The 22,792-nt window shown below is 39.1% G+C and overlaps 2 pseudogenes; both read left to right on the forward strand.

Moving 5' to 3' along the window:
* The first annotated feature begins 6,286 nt into the window (after positions 1–6,286).
* LOC133073119 (olfactory receptor 4C46-like) lies at positions 6,287–7,166 on the forward strand (annotated as a pseudogene).
* Positions 7,167–7,565: 399 nt separating this feature from the next.
* LOC133073120 (olfactory receptor 4C11-like) lies at positions 7,566–13,542 on the forward strand (annotated as a pseudogene).
* The last annotated feature ends 9,250 nt before the right edge of the window (positions 13,543–22,792 follow it).

Genomic DNA, 22,792 nt, shown 5'->3' on the forward strand with positions numbered 1-22,792 from the left:
GTGCGTGCGGGCGGGCGCGTGCACGGTGTGTGCATCTTTTGTTCCGCACACACCATACACACACACACACACACAGCGGTACCTTCAATATGAAGGTGTGTGTGTGTGTGTGTGTGTGTGTGTGTGTATACATGGTGTGTTCGTCTTTTGTTTGTCCTGTTGCTGTATGTTGTTTTTCCCAAAAGAGCCGTCGTCGGGGTCACAAAAGGGGTTTCTCCTGGTATGCTGAAAGGTGGTGACAGGGACGGGGGTGACGGCGAGGTATTTCTCGGCGCGGGCGCTCGCGCCACCTGACATTGGCCTGCGGTCCCCCTCGGATGGGAGAGCATTCCGCTGCCCCGTGGGTGGGGAGTCAAGAATCTTTCTCCCTCCCGCCCGCTCTCCTCCCGTCCGTCCGGTCGTCGTACCTCGCCCAGGGACGTTCTGCAGAAGTGTTGTCGCGTCCCGTTCTCCTGTCCGCGTCGGTGACTGAGCGTAGAAATGCGCACTAGGACGGACCCTGTCTGGCAATGAGTCCCCGCCGGTCGCCCCCGGAGCTCCCGTGCTGCAGCCGGCTCTCTCGACAGCTCTCTGTCGGTCGCTCTTTTAGATGGTCCGGCGGGGGGGCGGTCCGGCGGGCCGCCCGCCCCAACTCTTGAATGCCCTCGGGCTGTGGAAGGAGGCTGTGTGGGAGGGGCACCTTGGGCCAGAGGTCACGGGGGAGGGTGGACGGCTAGCCAGTTCGGCTTTGTGGCCTGGGTTGGAAGTCTCACTTTAGAAACTTGCTTGATTGGGAGAGCAGGTGTTTGAACTCAAGTGGAATGGGCTTTTCCTCCTTATTGGCCTTGTCACTTGGCGGGCTGGCGGGCTGGCGGGCTGGCGGGCTGGCGGGCTGGCTGGCTGGCTGGCTGGCTGGCTGGCTGGCTGGCTGGCTGGCTGGCGGGAGGGAGGGAGGGAGGGAGGGAGGGAGGGAGGGAGGGAGGGAGGGAGGGAGGGAGGGAGGGAGGGAGGGAGGGAGGGAGGGAGGGAGGGAGGGAGGGAGGGCGGGCGAATCTCCCTTCTCCCGCCAAGAGTTTCAAACAAAGACACGAGAGATCACCCGGATCCACTCACTCCGGTCAGGTTCAGAGCCAGAACGGCAAGGATCGAAGCTCGCCTGGTGACACCCAACCGCCTGCCCGCCAACTCGGAACACACTCCCCGGTCTGCCTCCCAAAGACAAGTGGCTGGATGGTGTTTGAGGGGAGGGTGGCAGACTCACGTTTCATGGGAGTGGTCTTGATCAACGGAGGTGATGAGCTCAGAAAAACACAAGCCCAGCCAAATGTTCAGGAGGATGTCCATACATGTTGGTTGTTTTTGGCCTGACTCTGTGTCTCTGTCTCTGACCGCACCACCCAAAGGCACGCATCCCCGATCCCGTCTCTGTGTCTGTCTGTCTGTCTCTCTCTCTCTCTCTCTCTGACTGTGTTGTCCTTTGCGTGACTGTGTGTGTCTGCCCCCGCGCACCCCACACACACACGTGGCACCTGTACACAACACACACACGCCCCCGCACACCACACAAGCAACACACTGTGCACGCCACAGACACACCCCACGCGTGCCCCCCACACACAGCGGCCCCACACCACCCACGTCGTACACCACCCACCCCACCTCTCTCTGCTGTCCTTTCTGTGCAGCAGGGGCAGAGTGTGGGGTGTGTGGGAGATACGCGTGGGGTGTCTGGGGTGTGCCTGTCACTGGTGCGGGTGGGAGGGGCCGTGGGCAGATACACACACACACACACACACACCCTCTGACTGGGTTGTCCTTTGCCTGGGTGTGTCTCTGACCACCCCTTCTCGCACCCTCAGGCACACACCGACAGGCATACCCCACACACCCTGGCCCCCCCCCCACACACACACCAACCCCCTCCCACCCCCACCCCCCCCACACACACATACTCTCTGTGTTGTCCGTGGTGGGTCGGGGATGTGTGGCCGGGGCGTAGGCGAGTGGGGCGTGTGTGGCGAGGCTGGGGTGAACATTGGGGTGCACATGTCTCTTTCAGATCTGGTTTCCTCAGTGTGTATACCCAGAAGTGGGATTGCTGGGTCATATGGCAGTTCTATTTCCAGTTTTTTTAAGAAATCTCCACACTGTTCTCCATAGCGGCTGTACTAGTTTGCGTTCCCACCAACAGTGTAAGAGGGTTCCCTTTTCTCCACATCCTCTCCAACATTTATTGCTTGTAGACTTTTGGATAGCAGCCATCCTGACTGGCGTGTAATAGTACCTCATTGTGTATGTGTTTTTTTTTTTTTAATTTAATTTAATTTTAATTTTAATTTTTTTCATTTATTTTTATTAGTTGGAGGCTAATTATTTTACAATATTGTAGTGGTTTTTTGTCATACATTGACATGAATCAGCCATGGATTTACATGTATTCCCCATCCCGATCCCCCTTCCCACCTCCCTCTCCACCCAATCCCTCTGGGTCTTCCCAGTGCACCAGGCCTGAGCACTTGTCTCATGAACCCAACCTGGGCTTGTGATCTGTTTCACCATAGATAATATACATGTTTTGATGCTGTTCTCTCGAAACATCCCACCCTCGCCTTCTCCCACAGAGTCCAAAAGTCTGTTCTGTACAGCTCTGTCTCTTTTTCTGTTTTGCATATAGGGTTATCATTACCATCTTTCTAAATTCCATATATATGTGTTAGTATACTGTAATGGCATTTATCTTTCTGTCTTACTTCACTCTGTATAATGGGCTCCAGTTTCATCCATCTCATTGTGGTTTTGATTTGCATTTCTCTGATAATGAGTGATGTTGAGCATCTTTTCATGTGTTTGTTAGCCATCTATATGTCTTCTTTGGAGAAATGTCTGTTTAGTTCTTTGGCCCATTTTGTGATTGGGTCATTTATATTTCTGGAATTGAGCTGCAGGAGTTGCTTGTATATTTTTGAGATTAACCCTTTGTCTGTTGCTTTGTTTGCTATTATTTTCTCCCAGTCTGAGGGCTGTCTTTTCAACTTGCTTATAGTTTCTTTTCTTGTGCAAAAGCTTTTAAGTTTCATTAGGTCTCATTTGTTTATTTTTGCTTTTATTTCCAATATTGTGGGAGGTGGGTCATAGAGGACACTGCTGTGATTTATGTCAGAGTGTTTTTCCTATGTTCTCCTCTAGGAGTTTTATAGTTTCTGGTCTTACATTTAGATCTTTAATCCATTTTGAGTTTATTTTTGTGTATGGTGTTAGAAACTGTTCTAGTTTCATTCTTTTACAAGTGGCTGACCAGTTTTTCCAGCACCACTTGTTAAAGAGGTTGTCTTTTTTCCATTGTATAGTCTTGCCTCCTTTGTCGAAGATAAGGTGTCCATAGGTTCATGGATTTATCTTTGGGCTTTCAATTCTGTTCCCTTGATCTATATTTCTGTCTTTGTGACAGTACCATACTGTCTTTATGACTCTGGCTTTGTAGTATAGTCTGAAGACAGGCAGGTTGATTCTTCCAGTTCCATTCTTCTTTCTCAAGATTACTTTGGCTATTCGAGGTTTTTTGTATTTCCATACAAACAGTGAAATTATTTGTTCTAGTTCTGTGAAAAATACCATTGGTAGCTTGGTAGGGATTGCAATGAATCTATAGATTGGTTTGGGTAGTATAGTCATTTTCACAATATTAATTCTTCCAATCCATGAGCACGGTATATTTCTCCATCTGTTTGTGTCCTCTTTGATTTCTTTCATCAGTGCTTTACAGTTTTCTATGTATAGGTCTTTTGTTTCTTTAGGTAGATATACTCCTAATTATTTTATTCTTTTTTTTGCAATGGTGAATGATATTGTTTCCTTAATTTCTCTGTTTTCTCATTGTTAGTGTATAGGAATGCATGGGAGTTCTCTGTGTTAATTTTATATCCTGCAACTTTACTATATTCATTGATTAGCTCTAGTAATTTTCTGGTGGAGTCTTTAGGGTTTTCTATGTAGAGGATCATGTTGTCTGCAAACAGTGAGAGTTTCACTTCTTCTTTTCCTATCTGGATTCCCTTTATTTCTTTTTCTGCTCTGATTGCTGTGGCCAACACTTCCAAAACTATGTTGAATAGTAGTGGTGAGAGTGGGCACTCTCGTCTTGTTCCTAACTTGAGGGGAAATGTTTTCAATTTTTCACCATTGAGGGTAATGTTTGCTGTGGATTTGTCATATTATTATGTTGATGTATGGTACTTCTATTCCGCTTTCTGGAGAGTTTTTATCATAAATGGATGCTAAATTTTGTCAAAGGCTTTTTCTGCATCTATTGACATAATCATATTGCTTTTATCTTTCAATTTATTAATGTGGTGTATTACATTGATTGATTTGCAGATATTAAAGAATCCTTGCATTCCTGGGATAAAGCCCACTTGGTCATGATGTATGATCTTTTTAACATGTTGTTGGATTCTGTTTGCTAGAATTTGGTTAAGGATTTTTGCATCTATGTTCATCAGTGATATTGGCCTGTAGTTTTCTTTTTTTGTGGAATCTTTGGTTTTGGTATTAGGGTGATGGTGGCCTCATAGAATGTGTTTGGAAGTTTCCCTTCTTCTGCAATTTTCTGGAAGAGTTTGAGTAAGAGAGGTGTTAGCTTTTCTCTAAATTTTTGGTAGAATTCAGCTGTGAAGCCTTCTGGTCCTGGGCTTTTGTTTGCTGGAAGATTTCTGATTACAGTTTTGATTTCCGTGCTTGTGATGTGTCTGTTAAGATCTTCTACTTCTTCCTGGTTTAGTTTTGGAAAGTTATACTTTTTAAGAATTTGTCCACTTCTTCTGTTGTCCATTTTTATAACAACCTGTGAGGTAGACACTATTGTTCTCACTTGATTGGAGGAAACAAGGATGGAAGCTGCAAAGAAATGTACCCCAGATAAACAAGATTCTTATCTGGTCTTTCTGATTCTCAAAGCAACACACTTTACCACTGGGATTGTGAGTTTCAACATTTTGCAGAAGAATCTGTAAGATTATATTTTATAGGGGACTTGGAGAGAGAACAAAAAGGCTAAGGGAACACAAAAATAAAATGGATCTATAAAGAAAGCAGCACCATATGTTGTTGCTGCTGTTGTTCAGTTGCTCAGTCATGTCCCACTCTTTGTGACCCCATGGACTGCAGCATGCCAGGTTTCCCTGTCCTCCACCATCTCCTGGAGCTTACTAAAACTCATTAATTAACTAATATTTGAGGATTCAAAAAAGGTATATTGTGTCTGTATGTGTGGATCTTCCTGTGTGTCTGTTGTATTTGCTTGATATACACTTGCCTCTAAAGTTATTAGAGTAATTCAAGTCATCATGGTCATATCAAAAGAGTTTACTAGTTAAATATTTTATTATGACATAATATAGAGCATGAGTTAAAAATCTGAAGCACAGTCAGTATTCATTAAGTTTTAGTTAATGATGATTATTATGACTAAAATTAGTCTTTACAGTTTTTAATCCTGTGCAAAAAATGAAATAATACTATCCACATAGGTTGCTATCATGCCATGATGATGTCAGTCATTGAAAGTATGTTTGTTAGCATTATAAATTTACTGGAATTAGGCAACACATTGCTCATTCAATTACAGTAACTGTATCCTTTAATTTTCTTCTCATCAACAATGCTCTGTTACAATTTATGCCAACTATTACAATTAGTCTGATCCTGAGGTTCCTTTATCTGTCCTCCTTCACTTTCCTGAACCTCAACCTGCTTCATACAACTCACACAAAGACCTCTATTAGAGTTATATTCTGCATTCCCTCTTTTTCAAATGCTTCTTCATCCTTCCACTAGTATTTCCCTGGTTTCTTATTTTCTAAGATTAAAAGAAAAACTCTTTAACTTTGAATTTATAGCCTTTGCATCCATTTTCTATTTCTTTTTTCAGGCTTGGTTGCCACTATACCTGAGACCTACTGCTTCTATTAAGGCCCTAAGTCATCTCACATAATTCAGGGCACACAGATCCCCTCTTGCCTCTGTGTTCACTAAGTTCCTCATGATTCTAAACATTATCTTCTCCCAGGAAAGAATTTGAGTAATTTTTCAAGATATCAGAAGCTTTTTTTTTTTTAATCTCAAATAAACTCATAAGGATACAGAACTCAATAGAATTTAGGTATTTATTACCGGAGACGATGAATTCAAGGTTGCATTACAAAAAAATAATATTTTTTCATGTAATGCAATTAACCATAATATGAGATACATGGAGAAAAGGAATAATGTGACCGAGTTTATTCTACTGGGACTCACACAGAATCCGAAGATGCAGAAAGTCATATTTGCCATGTTTCTGGTCGTCTATGTTGTCTCTATGGTAGAGAACGTGCTCACCTTGGTCACCATCACCACCAGCTCATTATTGGGGTACCCCATGTACTTTTTCCTTGCTCCTTTCTCTTTTATTGATGCCTGCTATTCCTGTGTCAATACCCCTAAACTCATTATAGATTCACTCTATGAGAAACAAACAAACAAACAAACACAGCCCCTTCAATGGATGCATGACTCATATATTTGGGGAACATTTCTTTTGAGGTGTTGATGTCATCCTGCTCACTGTGATGGCCTGTGACTGCTATGTGGCCATTTGCAAGCCCTTGCACTATATGACCATCATGATTCGGCAGCTGTGTGGACTTCTAGTGGGAGTGGCATGGCTGGGAGGCTTTCTTCATGGAATCATTCAGATCCTCTTCATCTTCAGGTTACCCTTCTGTGGTCCTAATGTCATAGACCACTTTATGTGTGACCTGAACCCTTTGCTCGATCTTACCTGCACTGATGCCCACACTCTAGGGCTCTTTGTTGCTGCCAACAGTGGGTTCATCTGTCTGTTAAACTTCCTCCTCTTGATGGGCTCTTATGTAGTCATTCTGCACTCCCTAAGGACCTACAGCTTGGAGGCAAGGCAAAAGCCCTCCACCTGCATCTCCCACATCAGAGCAGTCATCTTTTTCTTTGTGCCCTGCATATTTGTGTACTTGAGACCTGCAGCTACTTTACCTATTGATAAAGCAGTGGCTGTATTCTACACTACGATAACTCCCATGTTAAATCCCTTAGTCTATACCTTGAGAAATGACCAGATGAAGAATGCCATTTGGAAATTGTTTAGTAGGAATGCTATTTCAGGTGTAGTATAAATGTGCCTGGACACCAAAGTCAATTGAAGAGAGGCGAACTTCAAAAGGATATTTTTGACCAAAGAAAGAAACTAGTATAAATCATAAATTATACAAAAGGGGGAATAATAAATGGGTGTAGAAATGGGACAAAAAAATAGGCATTTGTAAATTTGGAAAACTACTAAATTTTTACCTTTTTATCTAACTTCATTAATGTTTATGAATTCAAAGTTATTTTTCTATTAAAACAAAAGTAACAAGACATGCTGATATTTATTAATAATTTCAATTACAACCCAAAGTGTAGACATAGCTATTATTGCCCTATTACAAGTGAGCCAATAAACGGCAAGGAGTATGTTTCAAAGCAAAAATACTGAGGAACCAGTAACCAGAACCTACCTGAACTGTCAGACCATGTTCTTAAATGCTGTGAGGTATGACCAGGCCATAATGATCAGCAAGCAACATAGCTATATTTGTTAACATTTATAGAAACAGTTCTGCTGAAATATATATTGATATAGATATATATTATACCTTAGTATATATACTATCATAATGTGTATATATTTAGTTGTTGTTATATATGAATAAATGCTAATGATTTTAATTAATAATGCTGACTACTTTTTATGAGTCAGAGCTGATGATTTTATGTCAAGTAGTGTGTTATTGTGGTGTGTAACTATCCTAGGAATATAAAAGCAATGGACCATTTAATATCTAAGTAATAAATGATATACTATATTTCAAAATTTCCTATTGCATTCAGAATCACTTCGAATCACTCATGTTATGATCTTATCCTGATAAGGAATCAGAAGGAGGGATGATTCAAATAAAATACTATTTAATGTCAGATGGGAATTTCAATTTATTAAGTATATAAATAGTCATACTGCATAAAGTATTGCCTATTTGCAAACATTTTTTTACAATTATCCCAATGGCTGGTTCATAATAAATGCTGAATAAATAGTATAAGTTAAAGAGAGATGAATAACATTAATAAAATGAAGATAAATAAGGTTGTGAAAGAGATTAGGAAACTTTTTCTACTTTTATGTGTTTCAGAGTCTGGGATGAATTCTAGTCTTATCTCCTTGGAAATCACAATTTTTATTTATTCCCACTTGAACTATGAAAAGAAAGAAACTAAAGCTGTTTCTGTTATCAAATGAGCAAATTATGTACCTTTTATTCTTTGTGCTATTACCAAGATTTCATTATTTGTTACTGTGGGCTTTTTCTGTTATTTGTTAATCAGTTTGCTTTTGGGTAGCATTATATTATGAAAAGTTTTTTTTTTTTTTTTTTTAAATAAGTAGCTTCAGTTACATACAAACTAATTTCACTATAAATGTATTCCATTTATCATTTTCATCCTCCGTTCACTGAACAACAAATAGTTTTGGGTCCAAGGAATGAATAAAGCACATTAATATTTGCTTGGGTTTCAGTGATAAGTGGAGAAGGAACTGGCAACACCCTCCAGTGCTCTTGTCTGGCAAATACCACAGACGGAGGAGCCTGGTAAGCTGCTGTCTATGGGGTTGCGAAGAGTCGGACATGACTGAGCGATTTCACTTTCACTTTTCACTTTCATGCATTGGAAAAGGAAATGGCAACCCACTTCAGGATTCTTGCCTGGAGAATCCCAGGGATGGGGGAGCCTGGTGGGCTGCTATCTATGGGGTCAGACACTACTGAAGCAACTTAGCAGCAGCAGCAGCAGTGATAAAGAGCAATTCAAGAGATGCCTTCACAAAATTCAGGACCACTGAGAGACCCCCAAAAGTATAGGTGATTACAATGCAATTTTACAAAAAATAAGACAGTGGAAGCACAGGATGCTATGAGAGCATGCTTGATGGATATACAACAAAGACTTTGGAATCAAAAAGTTTGCAGAGTGAAGAAAATCTCAAAACTGAAACTCAAAGTATGAGAAAATGTTACCAGAGTAAATAGGCACCAACTGAAGTAAGGGTGTTCTTGGAGATGGACTATATAACAAAGGCTAGAAGGTGAATATAAGAATGCAGGAATCCTAATAATTTTGATAGAGTTGTGGTTGTGACATCAACTATTCATTTAAAATTATTTATTGTATTCCCACTATATGCCAGGAAACACACTGGGCATTTAGCTTATAAAGGGAAAATAGCAAGAGACAGAAATAGGGAAGTTAAAGAAGGGTCTCATAATTGTGTCAAGGCTTGATGCTATATGTACTATGTGGAAATGACTGAATGGTCTTTTAAGTTAGCGAATGATGCAGTTAAAGTTGAGATTTAGGTGATGACTCCAGATACAGTACAGAAAATAAATTGAAGGGAGCAAGACAGGCAGCAGTAGAGCAGTTAGAAGGTTACCATAATTATCTGGGTATGAAATGGTAGAGGCTTGAGCTGTCTCAAAACACTCTCTGACATAAATCACAGCAGGATCCTCTGTGACCCATCTCCCAGAATATTGGAAATAAAAGCAAAAATAAACAAATGGGACCTAATAAAACTTAAAAACTTTTGCACAAGAAAGGAAACTATAAGCAAGGTGAAAAGACAGCCCTCAGATTGGGAGAAAATAATAGCAAACGAAGCAATAGACAAAGGATTAATCTAAAAAATATACAAACAACTCCTACAGCTCAATTCCAGAAAAATAAATGACCCAATCAAAAAATGGGCCAAAGAACTAAACAGACATTTCTCCAAAGAAGACATACAGATGGCTAACAAACACATGAAAAGATGCTCAACATCACTCATTATCAGAGAAATATAAATCAAAACCACAATGAGGTACCATTACACGCCAGTCAGGATGGCTGCTATCCAAAAGTCTACAAGCAATAAATGCTGGAGAGGGTGTGGAGAAAAGGGAACCCTCTTACACTGTTGGTGGGAATGCAAACTAGTACAGCCGCTATGGAGAACAGTGTGGAGATTTCTGTAAAAACTGGAAATAGAACTGCCATATGACCTAGCAATCCCACTTCTGGGCATACACACCGAGAAAACCAGATCTGAAAGAGACACATGCACCCCAATGTTCATCGCAGCACTGTTTATAATAGCCAGGACATGGAAGCAACCTAGATGCCCATCAGCAGATGAATGGATAAGGAAGCTGTGGTACATATACACCATGGAATATTACTCAGCCATGAAAAGAATTCATTTGAATCAGTTCTAATGAGATGGATGAAACTGGAGTCCATTATATAGAGTGAAGTAAGCCAGAAAGATAACCACCAATACAGTATACTAACACATATATATGGAATTTAGAAAGATGGTAACGATAACCCTATATACAAAACAGAAAAAGAGACAGATGTACAGAACAGACTTTTGGACTCTGTGGGAGAAGGTGAGGATGGGAAGTTTCAAGAGAACAGCATCGAAACATGTATATTATCTAGGGTGAAACAGATCACCAGCCAGGTTGGATGCATGAGACAAGTGCTTGGGGCTGGTGCACTGGGAAGACCCAAAGGGATTGGGTGGAGAGGGAGGTGGGAGGGGGGATCAGGATGGGGAATACATCCATGGTAAATCCATGGCTAATTGATGTCAATGTATGGCAAAAACCACTACAATATTGTAAAGTAATTAGCCTCCACCTAAAAAAAAAAAAAAAAAATGGAAAAAAAAAATGACTTTGCCTTCCAATGTAGGGGGTGTGGGTTCAATTCCTGGTCAGGAGCTAAGATTACACAAGCCCTGCAGCCAGGAAAAACAAAACAAAAAACAGAAGCAATGTTGTGATAAATTCAATGAAGATTTTAAAATACTAAAAGAAACCACATTAAAATGGAAAAATATTAAAATTGTAAACAACTAGAAATGTTTAAGAAGTAAAGTAAATATTAAACTTAGTCAAGGCAACACATTAAAATAAATTTAGTGATAGACTGGACCGACTTGCTGTGTACTCATTGCTATGTATAATCCACTCAGTCTATCACACGTGTCTATGTGTGTAATCCACTCAGTCTATCACATGTGTCTACGTGTATAGTCCACTCAGTCTATCACATGTGTCTACGTGTATAGTCCACTCAGTCTATCACATGTGTCTGTGTGTATAGTCCACTCAGTCTATCACGTGTGTCTGTGTGTATAATCCACTCAGTCTATCACGTGTGTCTGTGTGTATAATCCACTCAGTCTATCACACGTGTCTACGTGTATAATCCACTCAGTCTATCACATGTGTCTACGTGTATAATCCACTCAGTCTATCACATGAGTCTGTGTGTATAATCCACTCAATCTATCACACGTGTCTACATGTGTAATCCACTCAGTCTGTCACGTGTGTCTACGTGTGTAATGCAGTGTGTCTTGTGCATATATTTGTATGTGTGCTTTGTTGTAGTTCAGTCACTACGTTATATCCGACTCTTTACAACCGCAGGTACTGCAGCATACCAGGCTTCCCTGTCCTCCTCTATCTCCCAGAGTTTATTCAAATTCATGTTCTTTGAGTCTGTAATGCCTCTGTTATCTGACGCTGTGATCTCATCCTCTGTTATCCTCTTCTCCTCCTGCTTTCAATCTTTCCCAGTGTCAGGGTCTTTTCAGTGAGTCAGTTCTTCTCATCAAGTGGCCAAACATTGGAGCTTCAACTTCAGCATCAGTCATTCCAATGAATATTCAGGACTGACTTCCTTTAGGATTGACTGGTTTGATCTCTCTGCTGTCCAAGAGATTCTCAAGAATCTTCAGGTTTTATTATGAAAGACATTCTGAAATGTTTAGACAACATTACTCAAGGCAATATTGATTAGAAGAGTATTTTATCACTAGACATTTTGTTGAAGATGTGACAGCATATTGAGTAAATTAGGTAAACTCTTTCTCTACTTCTGCGATAGGGAACATTAATATCAATATGTCCTTGATAGAAATCGAATATAACCTTCAGCTAAAAAATTATTCACTCTTGTGAAATAACTCAAATTCATGGCATCTGAAGATTTATTTACTTTTTATTATTTTCAATTTCTTATATTATTATTTTCAGATGCATTTAAGAAACAGGTTGAATGAGTATTATGAATTCCATTTAATTCAGATAAAGCATTGCACTGCAGACAAATGATTATGCATTGGAAGGTGGCAATCCCATGATCATGTGTACGTATTAGGGCTCTATTGCGCTAGTGGTAAAAAAAAAAAAAAAAAAAAAAACCACCTGCCAAAGCAGGAGACAGACACTGGTTCAGTCCCTGGGTCAGGAAGATACCCTGAAGAAGGAAATAGCAATCCATTCTAGTGTTCTTGCCTGGAGAATTCCGTGGACAGAGGCCCTGGTGACTACAGTCCATGGGATCACAAAGAGTGGGACAGGACTAAAGTGACTTATCATGCATGTAGCATTCATGCCATTTTCTTTCTTCTTTTCTCCTTTGCAGATACTTTCTCATCAGAGCTTTGCCCTCACCACATGAAACAATATGGCAAAACAGTGTAACCGAGTTCATACTGTTAGGATCGACTCAAGATCCCAAGAGACAGAAAATGGTATATGTAATCTTCATTTTCTATGTAGGAACGTTGATGGGCAATTTGCTTATTATTATGACCATAAAATTCAGCCGGACACTTGGGAGTCCCATGTACTTCTTCCTGTTTTATTTGTCTTTGGTTGATACATGCTTTTCAACTTCAATAGCCCTGAGATTAATCATGGATGTCCTGTTTGCAAAGAAAAGCATATCTTACAATGAGTGCCTGACTCAGGTCTTTGCACTGCATTTATTTGGATGCATGGAGATCTTTGTCCTGGTCCTCATGGCCATGGATCAGTATGTGACTATTTGTAAGCCCTTGAGCTATGCAACCATCATGAGTTGGCAAGTCTGCATCATCCTGATTACTCTTGCATGGATAGGGTCTTTTACACATTCTGTGGTTCAGATTATTCTGGCCTTGAGATTGCCATTCTGCGGATCCAATTTGATTGATCACTATTGCTGTGATATGCAGCCACTGTTGAAACTTGAATGCATGTGTATTTATGTGATGAACTTACTGGTGGTGATTAATAGTGGGGCATTTTGTGCAAGCAGTTTTATAATTCTGATGATCTCTTACATTGTTATCTTACATTCACTGCAGAACCACATTGCAGAAGGGAGGGAAAAGGCCCTCTCCACCTGCACTTTCCATGTCATTGTAGTTGTCTTATCGTTTGGTCCGTGTATGTTTATATATACTTGGCCCCCAACCACATTCCCCATGGACAAAATGATGGAAGTATTTTACACAATTGGAACACCCTTCCTCAATCCACTCATCTATACACTGAAGAATGCAGAAGTGAAAAATGCCATGAAAAGTTATGGCATGTCAGAATTACCTCAGAAAGCAAAAGATGAATTTGGGCCTGGATTGATTGTTTATTGAGTCATGGTTTTAGTGAATCTGCACAAATTATCATATATGACAATGCTTGACTCTTGTGGGAATAGCATAAATAAAATCAAAGCATGCTTTGCTTTATTTATTTATTATTTTTAGTTCACAGGCAAGATGAATACCAAGGCTTCTCATACTAACATGGACTGCACTTGCCAATTCTAATCATGATCCCCTGTCAGAGTTTATTTTTCAGCCAGTTCAGTTCAGTTAAGTCCCTCAGTTGTGTCCGGCTCTTTGCAACCCCATGGACTGCAGGACACCAGGCTTCCCTGTGCATCAGCAACAGAGTAAAAATAACATTTAAAAAAAAATTATCATGTATTTGTACTTTTTGGGACATTGCAAAATTCAGTGTCTAAACTGGTGGCTCAAAAGTTTCATGTATGCATCAGGAGGCCCATATATATAAAAGAGAAGAGAACTGTCATAATTTTGGTACAAGCTCATCTAGTCTAAATAGCCCTCATGCCAGTACTCAAACAGGCACAGACACATACACTTACTATAGAGGGGTTTCTGGTTATTTGTACTTCAGATGATTGAATGGATGAACAAATGTAAGAGATATAAAAGAGAAGAAAATAAGCTCACATGCAGATGGAAACATAAAGTTTAGATACTAGAATAAGATGTTATATGGGGAAAGACTACTTAGAAGTTTTTATGTGGTTCAGAAGTACTTGCAGCCAAATTAACTAGGGGAAATGGTGTAATTTTAAATGATTTTTGGAAGATGCTATTAATATAAACAGAGTGTATAATTGTGAATAGTCATCTGCCCTCAAAAGTGATTCACCTAAAGGAGAAACTCTCAATTCTAAGTATACTTTAATTTCTCTCAGGAAGAAGTAGAATTCCTGATATGTTTCCAGTCCTGTTTTGCTATCTCAGTTATGTCTCAAATATACTATAAAGTTGAATGTGTCTTTCAAAAACACAAATAGCAAATTCAGAACAAATAGCAAACTTCTCAGAAGTTCCCAGAGTAAACCCATCCTCAAGATTGTTCTGCTGAGAAATATAAGAAGGAAGGTTTCAAAACAGCTTCATATGTTTTCCTTATCTCTAATTCATAATAAATTCCTCTAATCCACTTTATTTAATCATCTGCAGTGTGAACTACAACACAGGAAACATTAGGAATTGATGAAGTGGTCATGAACTTGTTTTATTCTAGCTTTGAAATGGGGAGAAGAATATAATGATTAAGAGCATTAGCTTTGGGTTCAGTCTTTATGAATCCAAATCCTTGTTCTATCACCTCATAGGCCTGTAACTTCAAGAAAGATAGATGGACTTCTAGGCCTCAGAGTTTGTCTATAAAATGGAAATTAAAATAATCTCTATGTTATTGGCTTGTCATAAGGGTTCAAGATTGTCATAAGAGTTCAAGATTGCATACATAACAAACTCTAGTATGTGCTATTGTTATCATAAATGAATTTTAAGTATAATTATTAAAATTTCTATTTTTAATTAATGGCCACCAAATATGTTTGCCAGCAATATTTTATTTTATTCAGAGAATACAAGTTACAGTTATAATGGAAGAAAAGTAAAACTGAAGATATCCATCAAGCATTGGTTTTGTGTGTATGTGCTGTTCTGATATTTTAAAATATACTGGTACATTGTCAATTTACAATGTTCTGTTAGTCTCAGGTATATAGAAAGTGAATCTGTTATGCATATGCATATATCCACTTTTTTATTTAGATTCTTTTCCCATATAGGCTATAACAGAGTATTGAGTAGTTCCCTGTGTATGCAACAGGTCGTTTTTAGCTATCTAGTTTATAAATGGTAGTGTGTACATGTCAGTCCCAAGCTCCCAAATTATCCCTGCCCCTCCTTATTCCCTGGTAAACATAAATTTATTTTCTACATCTATGGCTCTATTTCTGGTTTACAAATAAGTTCATTTACACCCTCTTTTTAGAAATCCCACATACAAGTGATATCATACGACATTTACCTTTGTCTGACTTACTTTACTCAACATGACAATCTCTAGGTCCATCCGTGTTTACTCATATAGCATTATTTTGTTCTTTTTATGACTGAATAGGGCTTCCCTGGTGGCTCAGACAGTAAAGAATCTGTCTGCAATGCGGGAGACCTGGATTCGATCCCTGGGTTAGGAAGATCCCCTGGAGGAAGGCATGACAACCCACTCCAGTATTCTTGCCTGGAGAATCCCCTGGACGGTGGAGCCTGGTGGGCCACAGTCAATGGGGTTAAAAAGAGTCAGACAGGACTGAACAAATAAGCACAGCACAGCATGGTTGAGTGACATTCCACTTTATATTTGTACCGCAACTTCTTTATCCATTCCTTTATTGATGGGCCTTTAGATGGCTTCCATGTCCTGACTACTATAAATAGTGTTGTAATGAACATTATGGTGCATGTATCTTTTCAAATTGTTTTTTCCTAGAGTTATGCACACGTGTGGGATTGATGGGTCATATGGTAGTTCTACTTTTAGCTTACATCATGAGAAATGCTGGACTGGAGGAAGCACAACCTGGAATCAAAATTGCCGGGAGAAATATCGATAACCTCAGATATGCAGATGACACCACCCTTATGGCAGAAAGTGAAGAAGAACTAAAGAGCCTCTTGATGAAAGTGAAAGAGGAGAGTGAAAAAGTTGGCTTAAAGCTCAACATTCAGAAAACTAAGATCATGACGTCTGGTCCCATCACTTCATGGCAAATAGATGGGGACACAGTGGAAACAGTGGCTGACTTTATTTTCTTGTGCTTCAAAATCACTGCAGATGGTGATTGCAGCCATGAAATTGAAAGACCCTTGCTCCTTGGAAGGAAAGTTATGACTAACCTAAACCACATATTAAAAAGCAGAGCCATTACTTTGTCAACAAAGGTCCGTCTAGTCAAGGCTATGGTTTTTACAGTAGTCATGTATGGATGTGAGAGTTGGACTATAAAGAAAGCTGAGTGCCGAAGAATTGATGCTTTCGAACTGTGGTGTTGGAGAAGACTCTTGAGAGACCCTTGGACAGCAAGGAGATCCAACCAGTCCATCCTAAAGGAAATCAGTCCTGAATATTCCTTGGACTGACTGATGATGAAGCTGAAACTCCAATACTTTGGCCATCTGATGTGAAGAGCTGACTCACCTGAAAAGACCCTGATGCTGGGAAAGATTGAGGGCAGGAGGAGAAGGGGAAGACAGAGGATGAGATGGTTAGATGGCATCACTGACTCAATGGACATGGGTTTGGGTGGACTCTGGGAGTTGGTGATGGACAGGGAGGCCTGGCGTGCTGCGGTTCATGGGGTCACAAAGAGTTGGGCATGACTGAGCAACTGAACTGAACTGAAGGAACCTTCATACTGTCTCCATAGCTGCTGCATAAATTTACCTTTCTGTCAACAGTGTTGGGGGGTTCCATTTTCTTCACACCCTCTCCAGCATTTAGAGATCTATGAAAAAAGAATAGAAAGCACAGAGAGAAACCCATGCACCTATGTCCCCTAACTTATGACAAAGTAAGCTAGAATATATAATGGAGAAAAAAACAGCCTCTTCAATAAGTGGTGCTGGGAGAACTGGACAGTTATATATAAAACAATGAAATTAGAACACTTCCTAACACCATACACAAAAATAAACTCAAAATAGATTAAAAACTTAAATGTAAGGCCAAACACTATAAAACTCTTAGAGGAAAACATAACCAGAAAACTCTTTGACATAAACCACAGCAAGATCTTTTTGGATCCACCTCCTAGAGTAACGAAAATAAAAACAAAAATAAATGAATGAAACCTCATTAAATTTTAAAGTTTTTGCACCACAATGGAACCCATAAACAAAATGAAAAGACAACCCTTAGAATGAGAGAAAATAATTGCAAGTTTATATATATATATATATATATATATACATATATATATATTTGGGGTGTATATATTATATTTTTCATATAATTGTTAGAATTATTTGTAGTTAATGAACATAAATGTACATTATATAAGTAATTAAATGTATGAATATTATTTATATGTGTCCACATGTAAAAATATATATACATATACAACATATATATGTGTGTATGCATGTATATGGACAGGGAAATGGATAGGTAGTCCATCAAGTCCCTAAATCAATAAGTACTAATTAGTATAGTTATGCTGCCTTTCGATCATCATTGCCTTGGCCATCTCTCTCAGCACTTAAGTGCATGATCTGAGATGTCAGTTACATTCTGGTTACATGTTCTTCAATATTTCTGTTTCGGAATGCACTCCTTTCATTTGTTTACCCACCTGTAAAATGAAGATAATATAAGTGTTTGCTTTTTGTATTGCTGTAAATATTACTGCTGAATATCACTGTTTTTTTTTTTTTTTTGCTTATTTTTTGTGCATTTATTTTTAATTAATTAATCTTTGCTACTTATCAACTTTACTTCTGCGTGTGGGCTTTCTCTGGTTGTGGTAGCCTGGGACTACTCTTTGTGATAGCGTGTGGGCTTCTCACTGTGATGGCTTCTCTTGTTGAGGAGCACAGGCTCTAGGCACTTAGGCTTCAGTAATTGTGGGGTATGGGCTCCATAGTGTGGCAAGCAGCCTTAGTTGCCCTGCAGCATGTGGAATCCTCCTGGACTGGGGTCAAATATTGTCCCCTTTGTTTCAGTCACATTCTTAACCACTGGACTACCAGGGAAGCTTCATCACTATATCTTTAATTTTTTTAAATGCATTTTACTGGGATGAAATCTTATGACTACATATACAATAATCAAGCTTGTAAAACTAGGCTCGAATTTGGTTTTAATAAAGCATCAAATACTTAAGAGTAGTCCTAGACTGTTTTTGATCTATAGCATTAGGGCCATAGAAGGGTAATCTCGTGATAAACAGGAGCTCTAGGGTTGAATGAATAAAGCCTCGCATCCATGTCGCTTCCACTAGCAGTCCACACAGTCCCCAATTCATGATGGTCGTATAGTGCAAGGGCTTCCAGATGACCACATAGAGTCACAGGCCATCATGGTGAGCAAGGGCTTGCAGATGGCCACACAGAGGTCACAGGCCATCACGGTGAGCAAGGGCTTGCAGATGGCCACACAGAGGTCACAGGCCATCACGGTGAGCAGGATGACATAAGCATCTGCAAATACATGTTCCCCAAAGATCTGAATTATGCATTCATTGAAAGGGCTGATTCTGTTTTCATAGAGTGAATATATGATCAGTTTGGGAATAGTTACATAAGAGTAGCAGGCATCAACAAAAGAGAGATGGGCCAGGAACTAGTACATAGGTTAACCTAATAAAGAGCTGGTGGTGATGGTGACCATAGTGGGCACATTTCCTACCATAGAGACAATGTGATGACCAAAAACACAACAAATATGATTTTCTGCATCTTTGGATTTTGTGAGAGTCCCAGTAGAACAGATTCTGTCATGTTGTTTCTATTATACCTGTATCTCAGGTCATGATTAGTTATACCAATGTATGACCCTGGCTTCTACTTGGATGGATAGGAAGAAGTACTCTTGTGCTCAAGGCAATTTGTGCACTAACTTAGTTATGACCCCAGTAATTTTGTCATTATATGAGCCTGATGGACAAAGAGGTCAGTATTTCACTGGTATTTAACAGCTATTTTTATGCCTTCATGAGGATGGAAAGATATAATTGTCTATATGGAAACTTTTTCAGAATTCACATATAAGGCCTAGAATGACAGTAATCAAGCCACAAACTTACTGAATTCTCGAATCTCTGTGAGAAAGAAACGGCAACCAACTGCAGTACTCTTGCCTGGGAAACCCCATGGACAGAGTGGTCTAGTGGGCTATAGTCCACAGTGTCACAAAGACTCTGACTTGAGTGAGCAAGCCAACAGCACATGATAAGAAAACTAAATTACAGAAAACATATGGCCATATCCAGGGGGAATTTGTGAAATAATTCAAATGCAATGCTGTATTTTTACACCAGATGAATCCTACAATAACAAGCATTTAGTAACCTACACAGAAAATCAGATTTCTGAGTTAAGTGATCCATTTCCTACTCTTGCTGATCTTTTAGAGACTTGGTTTGGTCTGGAAGCTCATGGTAGAAAATCACTCTCCAAAAAAGATTTATTCAACCTAAATTCAAGACATAGTATAAAATTACCACAAAACAAGTTATGTGCTATTTAAATATATTAGAATGTTCATAAAATCTAAATGTATGAATTTTCCAACAAAGATATCAAAGAAATTCAGTGTGGAAATAATAGATCTTTCAACAAAAGCCAGATCAATATGATATCCACTTGCAAAAAAGTGAACCTCAACAATACTTCACACTATACACTAATATTGATGCAGAATAAGTCAGTGAACTAGATGCAAAATCTAAACCATAAAAATTCTAGAAGAACTATTTTTATCGTGAGGTTGTTGTTCAGTTGGTAAGTCTTGTTGGACTCTTTGCGACTCCATGGACTGCAGCGTACTAGGCTCCCATGTCCTTAGTGAGACAAACTCCAGAGATTTCCACAGTTTCATCTCTACTGAGTCAGTGATGCTACCTAGCTATCTCAATTTCTTCTGTCCCCTTCTCTTTTTGCCTTCAATCTTTCCCAGGATCAGGTTTTTTTCCAATGAGTTGTATTCTTGTATCAGGTTGCCAAAGTATTAGAGCTTCCCCGTCAATCCTTCCAATGAATATTCAGGGTTGATTTCCTTTAGGATTGACTGGTTTGATCTCCTTGCTGTTCATGGGACTTTAAAGAGTCTTTTCCAGCACCACAATTTGAAGGCGATGACTCTTTGGCCTTCAGCCTACTTTATGATCCAACTCTCACATCTGAACATGACTACTTTAAAACCAAAGCTTTGACTATATGGGCTTTTGTTGGCAAAGTGATGCTTCAGTGTTTTAATACATTGACTAGATTTGTCATAGCTTTCTTTCCAAGGAGCAAGTGTCTTTTATTTTCATGGCTATGGTCACCATCCACAATGACTTTGGAACCCAGGAAAATAAAATCTGTCACTGTTTCCATTGTTTACCCATCTATTTGCCATGAAATGGTGGGACCAGATGCCATAATCATAGTTTTTTGAATGGTGAGTTTTAAGCCAGCTTTTTCACTCTCCTCTTTCACCTTCAAGAGTCTCTGTAGCTCCTCTTCACTTTCTGCCATTAGAGTTGTATCATCTGCATATCTGAGCTTATTGATTTTTTTATTCTTCCAGCAATCTTGATTCCAGTCTGTGATTTGTCCAGCCCAGATTTCTCATGATGTACATCCATATAAGTTGTACCAATATACAGATTTGACATGGTCCTTTGCTAATTTTAAACCAGCCTGTTTTTCCATGTCCAATTCTAACTGTTGATCCTTGACTTGCATACAGATTTCTCAGAAGGCAGATAAGGTAGTCTGGAGGAGGGAATGGCTAATTACTCCAATATTTTTGCTGTGAGAACCCCATGAACAGTAGGAAAAGGCAAAGAGATGTAGAGGTTGATCACTATTTATTAGATATGACATGAGAAGCATGAACCATAAAACTATCCAAAAAATGAAAGACTTTAAAAAATTAAAGTAAATTCACAGACTAGGGGGAAAGTGTGTTTGTGTATAAAAGATCAATCTTGCATAACATTTTGTATACAAATACCTCATACTTTGTATATGTATAATAAATATGACAAAACACATGTGTCTGGAATACATAATAAGTAAAGTATACATATGAACCACCAGGGAAGCCAAATAGGTTATACCAAAAATAAAACATTGCTGAAAATAGAGAAAAATAATCAAATATATTCACTGTGTGTGTGTGTGCATGTGTGCTCAGTGGTGTCCAACTGTTCGAGATCCTGTGGACTCTAGCCCTCCAGGCTCCTTTGTCCACTGAGCTTTCCAGGCAAGAATACTGGAGTGCGTTGCCATTTCCTTCTTCAGGGGATCTTCCTGACCCAGAGATTGAACCCACCTCTCTTGTATCTCCCACATTAGCAGGTGGATTCTTTACCACTATTATATTCACTAAACTAATAGAATAAAGGAGAAGAATAGCAAGATAATTTCAATAGATGTTTACTAGCTACTGTAGTTCTATTTAGATTTATGAATAAAAAAAAAAACATATGTTACCAAGTGGGGAAAGGGAAATTTACTCAATCTGATAAAGAGCATCTGGAAATAAGACAAGTCTGCCCCCTCTAAATTCTCTTTTCCATTGTACTCTATATTCCAGTTGTTAAATTTTAAATAAAGCCTCAACAAAATACTCATAAATTAAATCCAACAACACATTAAAAGGATTATACACCATGATCATGTGGGATTTATCTGAGGAATGCAAGAATTCTTCACTGTATGGAAATCAATCAATGTGATATAACATATAAAGTAATTGAAGAATAAAAACCATATTGTCATCTCCAAAGATGCAGGAAAAAACCTTTGGACAAAATTCAGCAATCATTTACAATAAAAAATGTCCTGAAAGTGGCCACAGAGGGAATATACCTCAACATAATGAAGGCCATATACAAAAAACAAACAAACAAAATGCAGTAAAAAGCATTCTCAGTGGTGAAAAACTGAAAACATTTCTTCTCAGATCATTAACAAGACAAGGATGTCCACTCTCACCACTACTATTCAACAGAGTTTTGGTAGTCCTAGCCATGATAGTCAGAGAGAAAATAAATCAAAGGTATCCAAATGGGAAAAGAAGAAAACCTGTGACTGTTTGCAGATGATTTGATACTGTACATAGAAAATCTACAAGATGCCAAAAGAAAAGTATTAGAACTAATCAATACATTTGGTAAAGTTGAAGGGTACAAAATTAATACACAGAAATCTCTTGTATCCCTATACAGTAACAACAAAAGTTCAGAAAGAGAAATTAAAGAAACAATCCCAGTTACTACTGCAACAAAATGAATGAAATATCTAGGAATAAAAATACCTAAGGAGGCAAAAATACTGTTTTTGGAAAAGTATAAGATACTGATAAAAGCAATCAAGATTCACAAACAGATGGAGAGATATACCATGTTCTTGGATTGGAAGAATCAGTATTGTGAACATAACTATAGTACCCAAAGGAATCTTCAGATTCAATGCAATCTCTATCAAATTACCAATGGCATTTTTCACAGAATTAGAAAAAAAATAAATTTTCAATGTGTCTGGAATCAC

Source organism: Dama dama, chromosome 18 (assembly GCF_033118175.1).
Source record: "Dama dama isolate Ldn47 chromosome 18, ASM3311817v1, whole genome shotgun sequence".
NCBI lineage: Eukaryota > Metazoa > Chordata > Mammalia > Artiodactyla > Cervidae > Dama > Dama dama.